Here is a 19,793-nt window from a genome sequence, read left to right as displayed (position 1 = left end):
TGGGGATCGATCCCAGGGCTCTTATTGGAATTTCTTTTTAGTTTAGCCCGTTTTCGGAAATATAGAAAGAAAAAAATGTTGGTTGAGGACCATACAGATATTGAGAGAGAAAACCCACTGTCGCCACTTCATGGCTACTCTTTTCGATTAGCAGCAAGGGATTATTTATATGCACCATCCCACAGACAGGATAGTACATACCACGGCCTTTGTTACACCAGCTGTGGAGCACTGGCTGAAACGAGAAATAGCCCAATGGGCCCACCGACGGGGATCGACCCTAGACTGACCGCGCATCAAGTGAATGCTTTACCACTGGGCTACGTCTCGTCCTGGAAAGAAAAGAAGATATGTACACTTCAAACTATTAGTTTACTGTTAGTATAGTAATAAGATTTGTGGTTTAGTCGTAGATTTACACCTACATGTACATGCTAAACTAGGTTTATGATGTTTTGTGAAATTGGTCCAAGTGCTCCATGACTGGTATATCAAACTTCTGTTCAAAGGACATGGTACATGTATGTGCTGTACTGTCCGGGAAAATGCATATAAAAGATCCCTTGCTGTTTATGGAAAATTGAAGTAGGTTTCTTTCTGAAGACTACGTGTCTGAATTACTGTGGGTTCTAGTGGCGTAGTTAAACTAAATAAACTGTAACTTTAAATGCAGATGGCTGTAGAGTCACAAGATTACAAAACAAAGATTTGTTTCTGAACATAAGTTTTAAATTCAGAGAATTCTTGCAGATTGCTTTTATGAGAATCCACGTGGATTCATGTTAAAATAGCTGAATTTTTAATGCTGCTAACACATTTGTTCAGATTAGCAACCGTAGCATGAAGATAACAAGAGCACAGCTTGTCAAAGGAAGAAAATTAATTAAAGTATTAAAGTTTAAATTGATTAAATAAGTAAAATGTACTTTGGATGGAAAGTTGACATTCTTAGGTTATATATATATAAGTGTGCTTCAAAACGACTTGCCCTGACCAGCAGAATAAATATTCACCTGGACTGACCTTTGACCTCTTGTTTTCAAACTACACATGCTATTATGAAGCTTGTATTTGTTTTATTGTGTGTTTTCTAGCATGTTGATTGGTACATGGTGATACATGGACTGAGTATGGTGCACACAACACATAATGGAACTGACAGCATGGGACGGATTCGTAAACAGACAGACAACAATATCGCACAGTAAGGTAGGATGCACATTTTTTGCAAATCCACATTTTAAAAATACAGGCGGGTTTAGCTCGGTCAGTTCAGTGCTCACTTGACGTGTTTGCGTCTCAGGATCGAACCACCTCGGTGGATCCATTCAACTGATTGGGGGTTTTCTTGTTTCAACCAGTGGACCATAACTGGTCAAAGGTCGTGGTAAGTGCTTTCCTGGTTGTGGGAAAGTGCATATAAAAGATCAACAGTCGTAGGAAGGTGCCAAAAAGTGGTGGGGGGGGGGGGGGTGCACACACACACACATATATAAATACATGTACATGTATAAATATATTAAAAAAACATCACTGCTCTCACAAAGTGATGCCCTAGTTTTTTAAACACTATACAACATGTTCTTGCACTGTTAGAGCCATTTATGATCACTAAAATCAAACATTACTTATATTTTATTGTTTATCCATTTCCGTAGAAACAAAGTGTTCCTGGTCATCCTGTTGTTTCTAATACCACAAAATGCGTTTTTCATATTTTTAAATTCATGCGTCTGAGAAGTAGCGGTTTATTGATTCTAATTCTAGTCTGTTTTTAAGGATATTTACCGGTTTTAACACCACAGACTCTTCTTTCACTTTGTTGTAACTCTATCCAAATGTGTTACAGGTTTGTATAGATTAACTAAACTTAGTGTTCATTTTTTACAAATTAGAACTATTGTCCGAACCAAATTGTTACAACTACAAAAAATTACTCTCCTACCTTTAATTGCCGTTAGATTTCCTCCAAAGTTTGTCCAGACACAAAATACAAAAAAAACACACTACAAATATACAGATTCCACACATGAGACTGCAACGATGTCGCTGATATTGTCTTTGCTAAGATTGCATAGGGAAAAATACATGCAGTTTTCTGCCATGTTGCTTGTTTATGGAATACTCTTCAAGAGGGGTGAAAGCCTCCAAAGTATGTGACACAATTAATATGAAATCGATGATCTCTAGTGGTATCATTAAAATAATAATAATAAAAATAAATAATAATATGACATCATCACGTTTGCTTTTATATCATAACATGTTATGACGTTGTTAGATTAAGTCCTATCCTTTCACCCCTCTTGAAGAATATTCCATAAAAAGTCAAAATGGCAGCTGATACAAAATTACATCCTTTTTTCCCTATGCGCTCTCAGCGAAGTCGATATAGATGACATGGTTAGCATCTGGTATGTGGAATCTGTGTCATTGTAAAAAAAATTTCAAGATTTGTGTCTGGACAAACTTTGGAGGAAATCTAATGGCAATTAAAGGTAGGAAGAGTAATTTTTCGTAGTTGTTAACAATTTGATTTGGACAATAGCAAGGCTTTGGCCGTATGACGTCATACAAGATACAATAGGGTCCGCGCCTTTAAATGGGTATATAATAAAACACAAGCTTTACAATTCTGATATTCTTCAGTTCCTTATATGCAAAGATTTCATGTGTGATCAATTATTTTGTAGACACATGTATTTATCACAAACACATGTAAAAATAATGAAATGTACTTTAAATAGCCATTGTGTGGGATCTATATATAGATATATACAACCGTGTCCGGTGTATCAGCCCGTCCGGTGATTCGGCGCACTTGGTATTTTGCTTGAGTATGCTTAGGAAGTTGTCATGTTGTCGGAGTTTTTAACGAATTAAAGTTCAATTCCTTTTTCAATGGTTAATCAAGTATCAACATATTTATTGTTAAGGGTGCAATTACATTTTTTTTTAGAATTATCAATAATTATATAATAATTTCAAAATAAATAATTCACCTGTTTTCGTGTTTATAAACGCGAAGTAGGTCATCCTTATTGATATTAAGAATGTTAAAACCAGTCTAAAAACACCTTTCCCGCATTTTAAAAATTATAGTAAACAGTATAAATAATTATTTTTGTTCGGTTATTTTTTTTTTTTAAACCGAAAAAGAAAACACGGGCAAATGCAAACAAAACGAAAATTTTACACCTTAATTGACAGTCATTCCAGTTCACAATTGTCACATTCTTATAAAAAAAATAAAAGCGAAATCAGATCCACGTGTGTGCACAATCTACCCGAGAAAAATAAAATCCATGTAGGCATCTTAGCCATGCATGACAATGAACATGTATGCATCTGCAGTATTGTGCCACTCAAGAAAACGATTCCGAAACTGATCATGAGATGGGTCATATGTGATCGTTCATTTTCATAGTAATATTTTTAACAAGACAAAACAAAAAAGTACTAAAATAATTCTGGGACAATAATGTAGCGTTTATGGACTAAAAGTGAGATCATGGGCAGTTTATAAATAGCGGGGTCAACGATCCACATTTACTGCGCCGAATCACCGGACATGCAGATTGTTTTGGATACAAGGGGGTGCCTATATTTATGCACCATTTTAAAATGTTTATTTACTACAGACATAAAACAGTTTGTGGTGTATTTCAGATTATGCACTTCTTCATTGGTGAGAGACGCATTTTATTAAATATTTCACAATGTTCACATAGAAAATGGTCCTTGAAAGCTTAGGTGCGCCGATACACCGGGCAGCACTGTGTATATATATATATATATATATATATATATATATATATATATATATATCTTAGACAGTAGAGAGAGAGAGCGCTTGCCTGAGATGCTTGCATCGTAGGATCGAACAATCTCAATGGACCCATTCTCTGATTGGGCTTTTCCCATTCCAACCCATGACACTTGACTGGTATAATATAATGCTGTCCTGTGGGAAAGTACATAAAAGATCACTTGCTGCTGTTGGAAAAAATGTGGCATATGTTTCCTCTAAAACTGTGTTAAGTATTTGCCAAATGTCTGGCATCTAGTAGCTGATGAGGGGGCGAGACGTAGCCCAGTGGTAAAGCGCTCACTCGATGCGCGGTCGGTCTGGGATCGATCCCCATCGGTGGGCCCATTGGGCTATTTCTCATTCCAGCCAGTGCACCACGACTGTATATAAAAGGTTGTGGTATGTACTACCCTGTCTGTGGGATGGTGCATATAAAAGATCCTTTGCTGCTAATCGAAAAGAGTAGCCCATGAAGTGGCGACGGCGGGTTTCCTCTCTCTCAATATCTGTGTGGTCCTTAACCATATGTCTGATATGTCTGCCATATAACCGTAAATAAAATGAGTTGAGTTCGTCGTTAAATAAAAGATTTCTTTCTTTCTAGTAGCTCATGATTAATAAGTCATGCTCTATGTTGGTCGTATTAACAGGGATGTGAGAGCTATGCGGAAACGTGTAAATGCACTTTTCCATTTCATCTAAACAAACAAAAACATGATGTTCAATACTGTTGACTACACAAGGTTCATTTGCAAATTTTCACAGCTTCTAAGTTTATGATGTGTGTCTTATATTATATTATAAGTTATAACTAGTTTAGATTGTCAGCACTCTATGGAAGTTTAATAAAGTGGCATTTTATACACATTTTAAGATGTCAGTTTATTCCACATTAAAGTGTATATTTTATTAGATGATGTGAGTATTGGGGGTGGGTGGGGGAACTGTCAATAAACCATTGCTTTAAGTTTTCATGGAGAGAGTATCAGGGCTCGAAGTGGCAACCTGCAAAAAGTGAAAAGTAGTCCATTTTTTAGACCCAGCAGATGAAATAAAAATTTGCAAAAAAGTGCAGGTCATTCTTCAATGATCTTCACCAGCCAAGGTATCATTCCGTACAACTACAGCATTTTGTAATGCTGCGATTATACAGAATGGTACCTTAGGTGACAGAGATCTTCTTCAAGTCTGTTTGTTTTGTTTAACGACACCACTAGAGCACATTAATCTATTAATAATCGGCTATTGGCTGTCAAACATATGGTCATTTTGACACCGTCATAGAGAGGAAATCGGCCACATTTTTACATCAGCAGCAAGGGGTATTTTATATGCTACGGACAGGACAGCACATACCACGGCCTTTGATACACCAGTCGTGGTGCACTGGCTGGAACGGGAAATAGTCCAATGGCCATGGGCCCACTGATGGGGATCGATCCTAAACCGACCACGCATCAGGCATGTGGTGTTCTTCAAGAGACAGATGTATGTACGATGATCTCATCTTCTATTTTGCTGAGTCTGAGCTCTTGATTGTGTTATATTTTAATTTTATAATGTTCTAAAATACATCTCAGAGGTCCTAATTCTTCACACACTGTCCTAAACCCTCTACTCATGCCGTGATGTCTTATTTCTGGCAGGCCATATTTTTCTTAACAGGCCATATTTCTATAACAGCAGGCCATATTTTTCGTAACATGCCATATTTCTATAACAGCAGGCCATATTTTTTTTAACGGGCCATATTTCTATAACAGCAGGCCATATTTTTCTTAACAGGCCATATTTCTATAACAGCAGGCGATATACATGTATTATTTAGCAGGCCATATTTCTATAACAGCAGGTCATATTTCTATAACAGCAGGTCATATTTTACTTCCTACATGTGTATTTATTTAGAGTCCAGTTATCGAGGATTCTGAAATTTTTTGAAAATTCACTAGCCATGGGATCAGTGATTAAAAAAAATTAATATGTATTTTCTATTTGTTCATAAATGTTTGTATTGTAGTTTTGTACTGTTTGTACCTGAGGGCCTCAGGGAAGATTAGCTTTTGCTAACTGTGTTACCCTCATTAAATAAAGAATTTATTATTATTATACTAGCCACAATTAAAAATTCACTAGCCCTACCTTACTTTAAGTTAATACAATTTTACTAAATAATAGTAATAATCAGATATAACACCTAAAGAGGGAGATAGAGCTCAAAAACACTAACATTGGGGATGGGGAGCAGGATATTCATATTTACAAAATAGACATAACTGCAACATTTGACCAAAAATAATTCACTAGCCGTCGGGCATGGCAATAGTAGTTATTTACTAGCCCAACATTGAATATTACTAGCCATGGGAGTGGGGCAACCATAATCTAGAAGCCCTGAGGTTATACAGCTGGGGTTTGTTTGTTTTGTTTAAAATACTGTTTATTGGTGGCTGTCAATAATCGAGTATGGTATAAAACATGAATTTAAACATCAAATGACTGTCTAAGTATCTTGCAGTATATGAATGGAAACAAATCTACAGGATTTGAAAAATTTAAATTGCAAAACAATTGGGGTTTGTTTGTTTGTTTGTTTTGTTTATAGTACTTTCATTTTAACTTATTTTCATGTTTATATCCAATTCAGATTCAAGCACGCTGTCCTGGGCACACACCTCAGCCATCTGGGCTGTCTGTCCAGGATAGTGGGTTAGTTGTTAGTGGTTAGTGAGAGAGAAGAGGATGTAGTGGTCTTACACTTACCCATTGTGTCATTAAAATTCGCTTTGGGTGGGAGCCGGTACCGGGCTGTGAACCCTGTACCTACCAGCCTTACGTCCAATGGCTTAACCATGACACCACCAAGGTTGGTTTTTAGAGTACTGTTTATTGGTGGCTGTGAATAATCAAGTACGTTATAAAACATGAAATTAAACATCAAATGACTGTCTAAGTATCTTGCAGTATATGAATACAAACAAATCTACCGGATTTGAAATATTTAAATTACAATTTATTTTTAAAGAAATCTGGCTCTTTTTTTTTTCCTTTTTTTTTTTTCTTTTTTTTCTTTTTTTCTTTTTTTTTCTTTTCTTTTTCTTTTTTCTTTTTTTTAAGAATGCTTGCTTAGACACTGGCCTGTTAATAACCGGGTTGTAAAGCATGAAAGCACCGAACAAACATGTGAAAATACACACGGAATTCCGTCTGTGGCAGCGGCCGGCTCGATAACCCGGCGTAATTAAATAATCGTGTGTTGACACTTTCAATTGTCTGCATGTTTGCGGTGTGATCAGGGCTCAATACGTCCTTGTTTCCTCCGTCAACGTCTTAACATGCTTCTCTAACCTGCTGCCTTGGCTCTCTCTAATCTCACTCACGCTGGACGTGACGTCTTAAAAGTACAATCTCTTAAAGTGTCAGACCAGAGTTTTAAAATACTACGCCATATTTTACACTATTAATTTAAAGCCGTTTTTGACAACTGAAATCTGTCATTATTTAGATTTTATTGTTTAGATTATCCATTTTTGAGAATTGAAATCGGTCATTTCTTAGATTGTATTGTTTTAAAGGTGCAGTATCTTAGTATCAGACCCTTGTTTTTAAACACTACGCCCTATTTTTCACTATTAAAGCCATTTTATATGCCCGTCTGTGATGGGTCGTATTATGGTATGCCGTTGTCCGTCTGTCTGTACATCCGTCTGTTCCACCGTTTGTTAATGTTTTCTTGTCCAGACCATATCTTACATACAGATACATACAGGACCGTCAAATCTCACATATGTAGGAACAACATGGGATGGTGGTGTGTCGCGTACTATTACTAGGTCACTGACCTACTTTTCATGGTCTACTGCACATAACAGTAAATCCTTGTCCAGACCATATCTTGCATATAGATGCATACAGGATTATCAAACCTCACATTTAGTAACAGCTTGGGATAGTGGTGTGTTACATACAATTACTAGGTCTCTGTGATACAAATAAATCAAATACTTTGCCTTGAACATCATATGGTTTTCCATCAAACTCCTGACAGGCGTATCATGTACCTCACCAGTACTCTTGTTGAGAACTGAAATTGGTCATTTCTTAGATTTTATTATTTAGACGTCAGCTCAGTCGGTTGAGTGCTTGCTTGAGGTACTTGCTTTGCCAGATAGAACCACCTCGATGGATCCATTCAATTGATTTGTGTTCTTTTCTTATTCCAACCTGTGCACCACAGTTCTGGTTAAAGGCTGTGGTACATGTACTTTCCTCTCTGTGGGAAAGTACATATAAAAGATCCCTTGCTGCATCAGAAAAAAAATGTAGCAGGTTTCCTCTGATGACTACGTGTCAGAATTACCAAATATTTGACATCTAATAGCCGACCGGCCTCGGTGGCGTCGTGGTTAGGCCATCGGTCTATAGGCTGGTAGGTACTGGGTTCAGATCCCAGTCGAGACATGGGATTTTTAATCCAGATACTGACTCCAAACCCTTAGTAAGTGCTTCGCAAGGCTCAATGGATAGATGTAAATAAATCACTTGCACCAACCAGTGATCCATAACTGGTTCAACAAAGGCCATGGTTTGTGCTATCCTGCCTGTGGGAAGCACAAATAAAAGATCCCGTGCTGCCTGTCATAAAAGAGTAGCCTATGTGGCAACAGTGGGTTTCCTCTATAAAAAAAACCCAGTCAGAATGACCATATGTTTGACCTCCAATAGCCGATGATAACATAAAAAATCAATGTGCTCTAGTGGCATTGTTAAATAAAACAAACTTTACTTTACATCCAATAGCCGATAATTAATTAATGTGCTCTAGTGGTGTCATTAACCAAAACAAACTTTACCAGCAGTGGTTTAAGCACTACACCACAGAGCAAACTGAAGATAGCGCCCCTTTAATAGATACTGGACAGATGCGATACGATTATTTGTCTGTGTGTGTCTGTGATTGATTCAAGTTTGTCGTTTGTTGTTTGTTACTGGGATTGAAAACCGACATCAGACGGTTGTGTTGTTTTTTGTGTTGTGTTGCGTGATCGAAGTCTCACCTGTATCTACATGTAGTTTACTAAGTTCATACACAGGTAAGGAGCTCATTTATCTTAATTGTTTATTAGTGTGTGGTGTTTTTTACAATTGACATAACTAAGTTAATGTCTAATTTAAGAAGTGACTGTATACAGTATACATACACACAGTTTTAACTGCCATTTTAATTATCATTTTAATTGTTGATTAGTGCGTGGTGTTTTTTACAATTGACATAACTAAGTTAATGTCTAATTTAAGAAGTGACTGTATACAGTATACATACACACAGTTTTAACTGCCATTTTAATTATCATTTTAATTGTTGATTAGTGTGTGGTGTTTTTTTACAGTTGACATAACTAAGTTAATGTCTAATTTAAGAAGTGACTGTATACAGTATACATGCACACAGTTTTAACTGTCATTTTAATTATCATTTTAATTGTTGATTAGTGCGTGGTGTTTTTTACAGTTGACATAACTAAGTTAATGTCTAATTTAAGAAGTGACTGTATACAGTATACACGCACACAGTTTTAACTGCCATTTTAATTATCATTTTAATTGTTGATTATTGCGTGGTGTTTTTTATAATTGACATAACTAAGTTAATGTCTAATTTAAGAAGTGACTTTATACAGTATACACGCACACAGTTTTAACTGTTATTTTAATTATCATTTTAATTGTTGATTAGTGCGTGGTGTTTTTTACAACTGACATAACTAAGTTAATGTCTAATTTAAGAAGTGACTGTATACAGTATACACGCACACAGTTTTAACTGTCATTTTAATTATCATTTTAATTATCATTTTAATTGTTGATTAGTGCGTGGTGTTTTTTACAATTGACATAACTAAGTTAATGTCTAATTTAAGAAGTGACTGTATACAGTATACATGCACACAGTTTTAACTACCATTTTAATTATCATTTTAATTATCATTTTAATTGTTATTTGGGGGTGGGATGTAGCATAGTGGTAAAGGGATTGCTTGATGCACAGTCAGTGTGGGATCAATCCCTATCAATGGACACATTAGGTTATTTCTCGTTTAAGCCAGTGCACCTCAACTGATATATCAAAGGCTGTGGTATGTGGTATCCTGTCTGTGGGATGGTATATTTAAAAGATCCCTTGCTACTAATGAAAAAAGGAAGAGCCAGCAAAAGTCGACACCTGTGCCCATGACAGGCATGTGCTACAACAGCTTGTTCTGAATGTACACAGTAAAACCTATGACCTGACCTAATAACAAAATATAGCGGGTTTCCTCACTAAGACTATATGTCAAATTACCAAATGTTTGACATCCAATAGCCGATGATTAATAATCAGTGTGCTCTAGTGGTGTTGTTAAACAAAGTAAAGTAAAGTAAAGTTTGTTTTATTTAACGACGCCACTAGAGCACATTGATTTTTTTATCTTATCATCGGCTATTGGACGTCAAACATATGGTCATTCTGACACTTCTCTATGCACAGTGTAAACAAACGCTCTAATTTACGACAAGGCGCTTCGCTTTCATATCAACCTGATTTGTAAAACAACCTAAATGACTTGATAGTATCATAAACTATTTAACTAAATATATTTCAGGTTATATCAATAGAACGAAATGGAATTATAGTATTTTTCTTTTTTTAAAAATCCAAAGAAAAAATGCATACTATTAGGCCTATTGGCAGGGCACGTTCGAGCAAAAACTACCACTCACGATACCTAAGTGATACTTTTCTTTTCTTTGGGACGACGTAATTGGTCAGTTTTGTGATTTTAGATGGGAGAGTCTACTTAATCAAGGGTTTTACAGAATTACTTACAGTAATAAAGCAGGGCGGTTGGTAATGTCCATTACGATTTGAGGTGTATCCGTGTTGTTATCACACAATACCCTGTGATCTTCATAAAAGAGTCACGTCTTTTTAGTGTGTCTAGACAGTGTCTGGGGACTGTCTGAATATACACCTGCCAATCAGGAACCACAGAAAGGCCATGGAAAGAAAATACCAATTAACCAAGAAAACACTCCAATTATTGTTTCAGTACGTGGGTTAATTTATGTACGAAACATAATACAGTTATTTCAACACTTTGACAATGGTGGTTTATTTTGTATTGAAAAATAATATATAATTGGTGCTGACTTACTAGGATGAATATAATTATAGAACATTGCGATGCATCTGCAAAAATTAGGTATGTTTTGTTTCTTCAGTTCAAAGACTAATTCCTGACGTGACACGTTAGGTATTACGTAACCACCAGCTCACCAGAGGGCATATTCACTGGGATGGTACAAAATGGCTGTGCCCATTATATATAATAGCCGTCACATTTAACTGTATTATTAATTAACTATACGATTATACTTGTTGATATTAAGCAATAATGTGCATTATATATCATTGAATATGCATACCAGGCCAAATGCTTTAATTGTCCCTTCCTTTAAGAAATGAATGATACGCTAGTTTTTAAGGTATATTTAATTAAGACTTGTTTCTGACATTTGTCGTTGCTTACAATGTATATTGAGCTATAATTCAATTAAGAAATGAATGATACGCTAGTTTTTAAGGTATATTTAATTAAGACTTGTTTCTGACATTTGTCGTTGCTTACAATGTATATTGAGCTATAATTCAATTAAGAAATGAATGATAAGCTAGTTTTTAAGGTATATTTAATTAAGACTTTGTTTGTGACATTTGTTTTTGCTTATATTGAGCTTTAATTCAATTAAGAAATGAATGATACGCTAGTTTTTAAGGTATATTTAATTAAGACTTGTTTCTGACATTTGTCTTTGCTTATATTGAGCTTTAATTCAATTAAGAAATGAATGATACGCTAGTTTTTAAGGTATATTTAATTAAGACTTGTTTCTGACATTTGTCTAAATTTATATTGAGCTTTAATTTAACTAAGAAATTAGTGTGACATTTCTTTACCTATACATGTACAGGTAGATGTAGACTAATTATAAATTTTACAGTACTAATTATTGTTATATATACATGTACAGGTAGATGTAGACTAATTATAAATTTTACAGTACTAATTATTGTTATATATACATGTACAGGTAAATGTAGACTAATTATAAATTTTACAGTACTAATTATTGTTATATATACATGTACAGGTAGGTGTAGGCTAATTATAAATTGTACAGTACTAATTATTGTTATATATACATGTACAGTTAGATGTAGACTAATTATAAATTTTACAGTACTAATTATTGTTATATATACATGTACAGGTAGATGTAGACTAATTATAAATTTTACAGTACTAATTATTGTTATATATACATGTACAGGTAGATGTAGACTAATTATAAATTTTACAGTACTAATTATTGTTATATATACATGTACAGGTAGATGTAGACTAATAATAAATTTTACAGTACTAATTATTGTTATATATACATGTACAGGTAGATGTTGACTAATTATAAATTTTACAGACTAATTATTGTTATATATACATGTACAGGTAGATGTAGACTAATTATAAACTTTACAGTACTAATTATTGTTATATATACATGTACAGGTAGATGTAGACTAATTATAAACTTTACAGTACTAATTATTGTTATATATACATGTACAGGTAGATGTAGACTAATTATAAACTTTACAGTACTAATTATTGTTATATATACATGTACAGGTAGATGTAGACTAATTATAAACTTTACAATACTAATTATTGTTATATATACATGTACAGGTAGATGTAGACTAATTATAAATTTTACAGCACTAATTATTTTTATATATAAATACACTTAAGTATTGTCTGTTATTTCCTTTACCTTCATAGAGGTATGAACAAACAAAATCATCCGTAAAATGTGTGAATCGGCGAAGCCATTCTCGTATAAGTTTGAGGATGATTTGTTTTGTTCATACCCAGATGAACGTAAAAGAAATAACAAACAATACTTGTAATTAAATTTGAATCATACAGGCTAATAATAACACTAAAACGTCATACTTTATTTTCGAATTATTTTTGGTCCATAAACAATAACGCTCAGGAAGACAACTTGCCCCTATGACATGACGTCATCAGACGACGTAATTTTTACATTTCATGAGAAATGAACCGGCCTCGGTGGCGTAGTGGTTAGGCCATCGGTCTACAGGCTGGTAGGTACTGGGTTCAGATCCCAGTCGAGGCATGGGATTTTTAATCCAGATACTGACTCCAAACCCTAAGTGAGTGGTCCGCAAGGCTCAATGGGTAGGTGTAAACCACTTGCACCGACCAGTGATCCATAACTGGTTCAACAAAGGCCATGGTTTGTGCTGTCTTGCCTGTGGGAAGCGCAAATAAAAGATCCCTTGCTGCTAATCGGAAAGAGTAGCCCATGTAGTGGTGACAGCGGGTTTTCTCTCAACATCTGTGTGGTCCTTATTCATATGACTGATGCTATATAACCGTAAATAAAATGTGTTGAGTGCATCGTTGAATAAAACACTTCTTCTTCTTCACTGAGAAATGAACCACCTCTTGTTGCTACATCTACATGAATGGGATGACATTACATGGTAATGAATGTAATGCAAATTTAATTATATGTACTTAATGAAAAATGTATCTACTTATGTATTATTTTATAATAAAAATTTGTCTTAACCATGCTTTGAGATAAATATGGCGTCAACCCTATAAAGCAACATCACTTCAGTTATAGTAGATAAGACAATTCATTTTCAACTAATTCTTGTTATAAAATTAAAAACTAGTAGTCTTTATTGGAAATGAAATCATACACATTTAATATATATTATATTTGACTACAGCTACAACTGGTGGGTGGGTGGGGGGGAGATGTACACATGTAGCTCAGTGGTAAACCACTCACCTGATGCACCGTTGGTCTTGGATCAATCCCCATCAGGCTATTTCTCGTCACAGCCAGTGGACCACGACTGTTATATCAAAAGCCGTGGTATGTGCTATCCTGTCTGTGGGATGGAACATATAAAAGATTCCTTGCTACTAATGGAAAATGAGCAGGTTTCCTATCTATGATTATATGTCAGAATTAACAATTGTTTGACATCCAATAGCCGATATGATTAATAAATCGATGTGCTCTAGTGGTGTCGTTAAACAAAACAAACTTTAACAACTTGTGGTGTGATTTAACTCAGTCTGTAGACTGCCAACCCGAGGTGCTAGAGTCACAGGATTATATCTCCCATGCACCCAGTGTCCCACAACTAGTATATCAAACACTGTGGTATGTGCTGTGATTTAACTCAGTCTGTAGACTGCCAACCCGAGGTGCTAGAGTCACAGGATTATATCTCCCATGCACCCAGTGTCCCACAACTAGTATATCAAACACTGTGGTATGTGCTGTGATTTAACTCAGTCTGTAGACTGCCAACCCGAGGTGCTAGAGTCACAGGATTATATCTCCCATGCACCCAGTGTCCCACAACCAGTATATCAAACACTGTGGTATGTGCTGTGATTTAACTCAGTCTGTAGACTGCCAACCCGAGGTGCTAGAGTCACAGGATTATATCTCCCATGCACCCAGTGTCCCACAACTAGTATATCAAACACTGTGGTATGTGCTGTGATTTAACTCAGTCTGTAGACTGCCAACCCGAGGTGCTAGAGTCACAGGATTATATCTCCCATGCACCCAGTGTCCCACAACTAGTATATCAAACACTGTGGTATGTGCTGTGATTTAACTCAGTCTGTAGACTGCCAACCCGAGGTGCTAGAGTCACAGGATTATATCTCCCATGCACCCAGTGTCCCACAACCAGTATATCAAACACTGTGGTATGTGCTGTGATTTAACTCAGTCTGTAGACTGCCAACCCGAGGTGCTAGAGTCACAGGATTATATCTCCCATGCACCCAGTGTCCCACAACTAGTATATCAAACACTGTGGTATGTGCTGTGATTTAACTCAGTCTGTAGACTGCCAACCTGAGGTGCTAGAGTCACAGGATTATATCTCCCATGCACTCAGTGTCCCACAACTAGTATATCAAACACTGTGGTATGTGCTGTGATTTAACTCAGTCTGTAGACTGCCAACCCGAGGTGCTAGAGTCACAGGATTATATCTCCCATGCACCCAGTGTCCCATAACTAGTATATCAAACACTGTGGTATGTGCTGTGATTTAACTCAGTCTGTAGACTGCCAACCCGAGGTGCTAGAGTGACAGGATTATATCTCCCATGCACCCAGTGTCCCACAACTAGTATATCAAACACTGTGGTATGTGCTGTGATTTAACTCAGTCTGTAGACTGCCAACCCGAGGTGCTAGAGTCACAGGATTATATCTCCCACCCAGTGTCCCACAACCAGTATATCAAACACTGTGGTATGTGCTGTCCTCTCTCTGGGAAAAAGAAAGAAAGAAATGTTTTATTTAACAATACGCTCAACACATTTTATTTACGGTTATATGACGTCAGACATATGGTTAAGAACCACACAGATATTGAAAGAGGAAACCCACTGTCGCCATTTCATGAGCTACTCTTTTTGATTAGCAGCAAGGGATCTTTTATATGCACCATCCCACAGACAGGATAGTACATACCACATCCTTTGTTACACCAGTTGTGGAGCACTGGCTGGAACGAGAAATAGCCCAATGGGTCCACCAACGGGGATCGATCCCAGACCGACCGCGCATCAAGCGAATGCTTTACCACTGGGCTAAATCCCATCCCCCCCTCTCTCTGGGATCCCTTGCAGCTGATGAAAACAATGTGGTCGGGACGTAGCTCAGTGGTACAACTGGTGTAACAAAGGTTGTGGAATGTACTATCCTGTCATTGGGATGCTGCATATAAAAGATCCCTTGCTGATAATTGAAAAGAATAGCCCATGAAGTGGTAACAGCGGGTTTCCTTTCTCAATATCTGTGTGGTCCTTCCTTAACCATATGTCTAACGCTATATAACCATAAATAAAATGTGTTGAGTGCGTTGTTAAATAAAACATTTCCTTCCTCAAGACTACATGTTAGAATTAACAAGTTTTATGTTGGACATCTAGTAACATGTCTAATTAATCAATGAGCTCTAGTGGTGGTGGTAATCAAAACACACCTTTGACTATAATTTTACAAAGCATTATTTATTGGGCATCACATTTAGTTTCTTATGGCCTTGCCCGTTGTTATAACCTGTGATGCCAAGTGGACATAAGGAATTCCTATTCTGGTATGTACCGACCAACTGTCAGGTACGAGACGTATTCCGCCAGCTATGAAAGCTGTGTGTGTGTTGTGTTGAAAACGAACCATTGTTACTGCTTGTGAGAAAGATTTATACCCACATTTCCCACCTCATTAGGTTCCCTATTCATCGGGCAAAACAAAACACATTTTCTCTTTTCCCTAGAATATGGGTGCAGCTTGACAAAGATTGTAGATAACTAAACTGATGAGAGGTTAAAAAGAAAATTAGACTCAGTTGTGTGAACAAAAGTCTGGTTAGTTTTGTAAATGGATCAGGTCAGGTCAAGTCATAGGTTTTAAAGGCATACTGTCATGGATTTAAGGACCTTATTTCTCTAAAAATGGATAATAAATAAAAATTACATTAATTGTTGGAAACCAAATCTAGCTGTTGCATCACCTTAATTGAACCATGCTGGAGTGAAATCCATGTCAACCCTCTTGGCAATTTCAGTTTTTGAATTATGGACCATTCCCATAATTCAATTATTTTTACAAAATGTCAGTAATAAATGGACTATGGTGGTTATGAAGATGGTTATGAAAATTATTTTTGTTCAGGTAATACTTTGTTAGACCATTAAATAGGTCAGTGGTCTGTGACAATATGCCTTTAAGGAGCACTTTCATGTTGTTGTAGTACACGCCTGTCATGGACAGGAAAAGATTTGGTGTGGGTGGGAAAGGGGGTCACCCGCATTGGCATGTGCAAGGGAGCACAAACAGCCCGACCAGGGTCGGTAGCGGGCGAGGGTGGTTTTTTGGCACTATTGAATTTGCAAATCTCCATTAGGATTAAAGCCACATAAAAAATGTTGCATCATTTCTTGAAGGTAGTTTTGATGCATAATTTAGAATGGTTCGTCAAAATTGAAAATTGACCTAATTGTTGATTTGACTTAGTTGATCAAAAGGTAGCTTCTTATTCAAGCAGATTTCCTTTTACTTTGTTTTATACCAGCCTTGGTGGTATAGTGGTTAAGCTATCGGACTTAATTAGGGTGGTAGGGTACTGGGTTCACATCCTGGTACCAGTTCCTACCCATAGTGAGTTTAACAACTCAATGTGTAGGTGTGAGACCACTACACTGACTTCTCTCTTACTAACAACTAACAACTAACGCACTGTCCCAGACAGACAGTCCAGTTACAGGTTTCTGAGAATCCTATTCATCCTACCCGTAGTGAGTTTAACAACTCAATGTGTAGGTGTGAGGCCACTACACCGACTTCTCTCTTACTAACCACTAACAACTAACGCTCTGTCCCAGACAGACAGTCCAGTTACAGGTCTCTCATAATTGAAGGGTGCGAGACACAGCCAAGTGGTAAAATGCTCACTTGATGCATGGTTGGTTTGGGATCGATCCCCGTTGGTGGACCCATTGGGCTATTTCTTGTTTCAGCCCATGCTCCACAACTGGTACATCAAAGGCTGTGGTATGTGCTTTCCTGTCTATGGGATGGTTCATATAAAAGATCCCTTTCTGCTAATCGAAAAGAGTAGCCCATGAAGTGGCGACAGTGGGTTTCCTCCCTCAATATCTGTGTGGTCCTTAACAGTATGTCCAATAAAACATTTCCTTCCTTCCTGTACCGGCCTCAGTGGCGTCGTGGTTAGGCCATCGGTCTACAGGCTGGCAGGTACTGGGTTCGGATCCCAGTCGAGGCATGGGATTTTTAATCCAGATACCGACTCCAAACCCTGAGTGAGTGCTCCGCAAGGCTCAGTGGGTAGGTGTAGACTACTTGCACCGACCAGTGATCCATAACTGGTTCAACAAAGGCCATGGTTTGTGCTATCCTGCCTGTGGGAAGCGCAAATAAAAGATCCCTTGATGCTAATCGGAAAGAGTATCCCATGTAGTGGTGACAGCGGGTTTCCTCTCAAATTCTGTGTGGTCCTTAACCATATGTCTGAGTCATATAACCATAAATAAAATGTGTTGAGTGTGTCGTTAAATAAAACATTTCCTTCCTTCCTGTCCCAGACAGACAGTCCAGATACAGGTTTCAGAGAATTGAAAATTTGTGTGTCAACCATTCATTTATGGGTTACATAAAAACCAATTCAACTAGGTAACCCATTTTGTTTTTATGTAACTCATCATGACCATGTCATAAATTGAGTTTGAGAATGAAAAATGAGTTACACAAAACTACACTTACGTGAGCGATGTGCAAACGAAATTATCACTAACAATTTTCAGAGACCTGAAATATAACAGAGATGTGTCAAGGACAGGGTGTTTGAATCTTAATTGGATATTAGCATGAAACTAACTATAAATCTCTGTCTCTCTGTTTCTCTCTCACTTCTCTCTGTCTCACTCTCTCTGAGTATCTATCTAGGTTTCTCCCTCATATCTCATTCATCCGTTCCTTTTCCTATTCATCCCTCCTTCTCTCTATTTCTTGTCCCACTTTTTCCCTCCCCCCCCTTCTCTCCTCATTTTCTTTTCCCTCATCCTTCCTTTCCCCTTAATTTTCTTTCCTCCTTCAAGCCTTCCACCCCCTCTTTCTTCTTTCCCTTTCCCCGTGGTCCCCCCCCACCTTTCAACACCTTTCCATTTTCCCTTTGTGTTCTTCTTATTTTTCCCTTTTTCCCCTTCCCCTCTCCCCTTTCTTCCTTTCCTACTTTTTCCCTTTTCCCTTCCTTTTCATTCTTCCCCTCTCTTCACTTCTCTCTTTCTTTTCTTTCTTTCCTCCCCTTTTTCCCTCTCCCCCTTCCCTCTCCCCCCTTTCCTTCTTTCTTCTCTCTCTTTCTCCCCCCTTCCCTTCCCTCTTTTCCCTCCCCTTTCTTTTCTTCCTTCTCCTCTCCCCCTTCTTTTCTTGCCCCCCTCTTCTTTCCCTCTCTTCCCTTCCCCTCCCCCTTTTCCTCCCTTTTTCTTTCTCCCTTCCCCTTTCCCCCCTCCCCTTTTCTTCTCCCCCCTCCCCCCTCCCCTCCCCCTCTCTTTTTTCCTCACCCCCTCTTTTTTCTCTTTTCTCCTCCTTTCCCCCCCTTCCCTCCTCCCCTCCCCCTTTCTCCCTACTCTCCTTTTCCCTCTTTTTTCCTTTCCCCCTTCTTCTTTCTCTTCTTCCTTCTCCTTCCCCTTCTTCTTCCCTTTCCCCCCTTTCCTCTTTTCTCTCCCCCCTCTTCCTCCTCCCTTTCCTTCCCCTCCCCCCCCTTTTCTTTTTTCCTTCTTCTCCCCCCCCTTTTCCCTCCTCCCTCTCTTCCCCCTCCTTTTATCCCCTTTGCCTCCCCCCCTTTTCCCTCCTTTCTCCCCTTTCCCCCTCTTTCTTCCCTTCCCCCCCCTCTTCCCCCCCTCTCTCCTTCCCCTCCTTTCTCTCCCTCTTCCTCTTTTTTTCCCCTCCTTTTCCTCTCCCCTTCCTTTTCCCCCTTTCCCCCCCTTTCCTTTTCCCCCCCTCCCTTTCCCCCCTCTCTCCCCCCATCTTCCCTCTCTCCTTCTTTCCTTCTTCCTTCCTCCTTCTTTTTCCCCCTCCTTCTCCCCCTCCATTCCTTTCTTCCCCCCTTCCTTTCCTCCCCCCCCTTTTTTCTTCTCCCCCCCCTCCCTTTTCTCCTCTACCTTTCCTCATCCTCCCTCCCCCTTCTTCCCCTTCTTTTCCCTTTCTTCTCCCTCCCCTCTCTCTTTCCCTTTTTTTCTCCCTTTTTTCTTCCCTCCCTCCCCTTTTTCCTTCCTATCCT

At 37.8% G+C, this 19,793-nt stretch overlaps 1 protein-coding gene across 1 annotated transcript in view; it reads left to right on the top strand.

Annotated features, from left to right (window-relative positions):
* The window catches only part of LOC121372891 (hydroxysteroid 11-beta-dehydrogenase 1-like protein), a 122,945-nt gene that overhangs the window by 37,151 nt on the left and 66,001 nt on the right, over positions 1-19,793 (top strand). The window contains exon 2 of the mRNA XM_041499328.1: positions 1,095-1,209. The gene's annotated coding sequence lies outside the window, so the exon portion shown is untranslated. The remainder of the gene's footprint in view (positions 1-1,094; positions 1,210-19,793) is intronic.

Source organism: Gigantopelta aegis, chromosome 5 (genome assembly GCF_016097555.1).
Source record: "Gigantopelta aegis isolate Gae_Host chromosome 5, Gae_host_genome, whole genome shotgun sequence".
In the NCBI taxonomy this organism is placed as follows: domain Eukaryota; kingdom Metazoa; phylum Mollusca; class Gastropoda; order Neomphalida; family Peltospiridae; genus Gigantopelta; species Gigantopelta aegis.
This window is presented reverse-complemented; position numbering and strand designations above follow the sequence as displayed.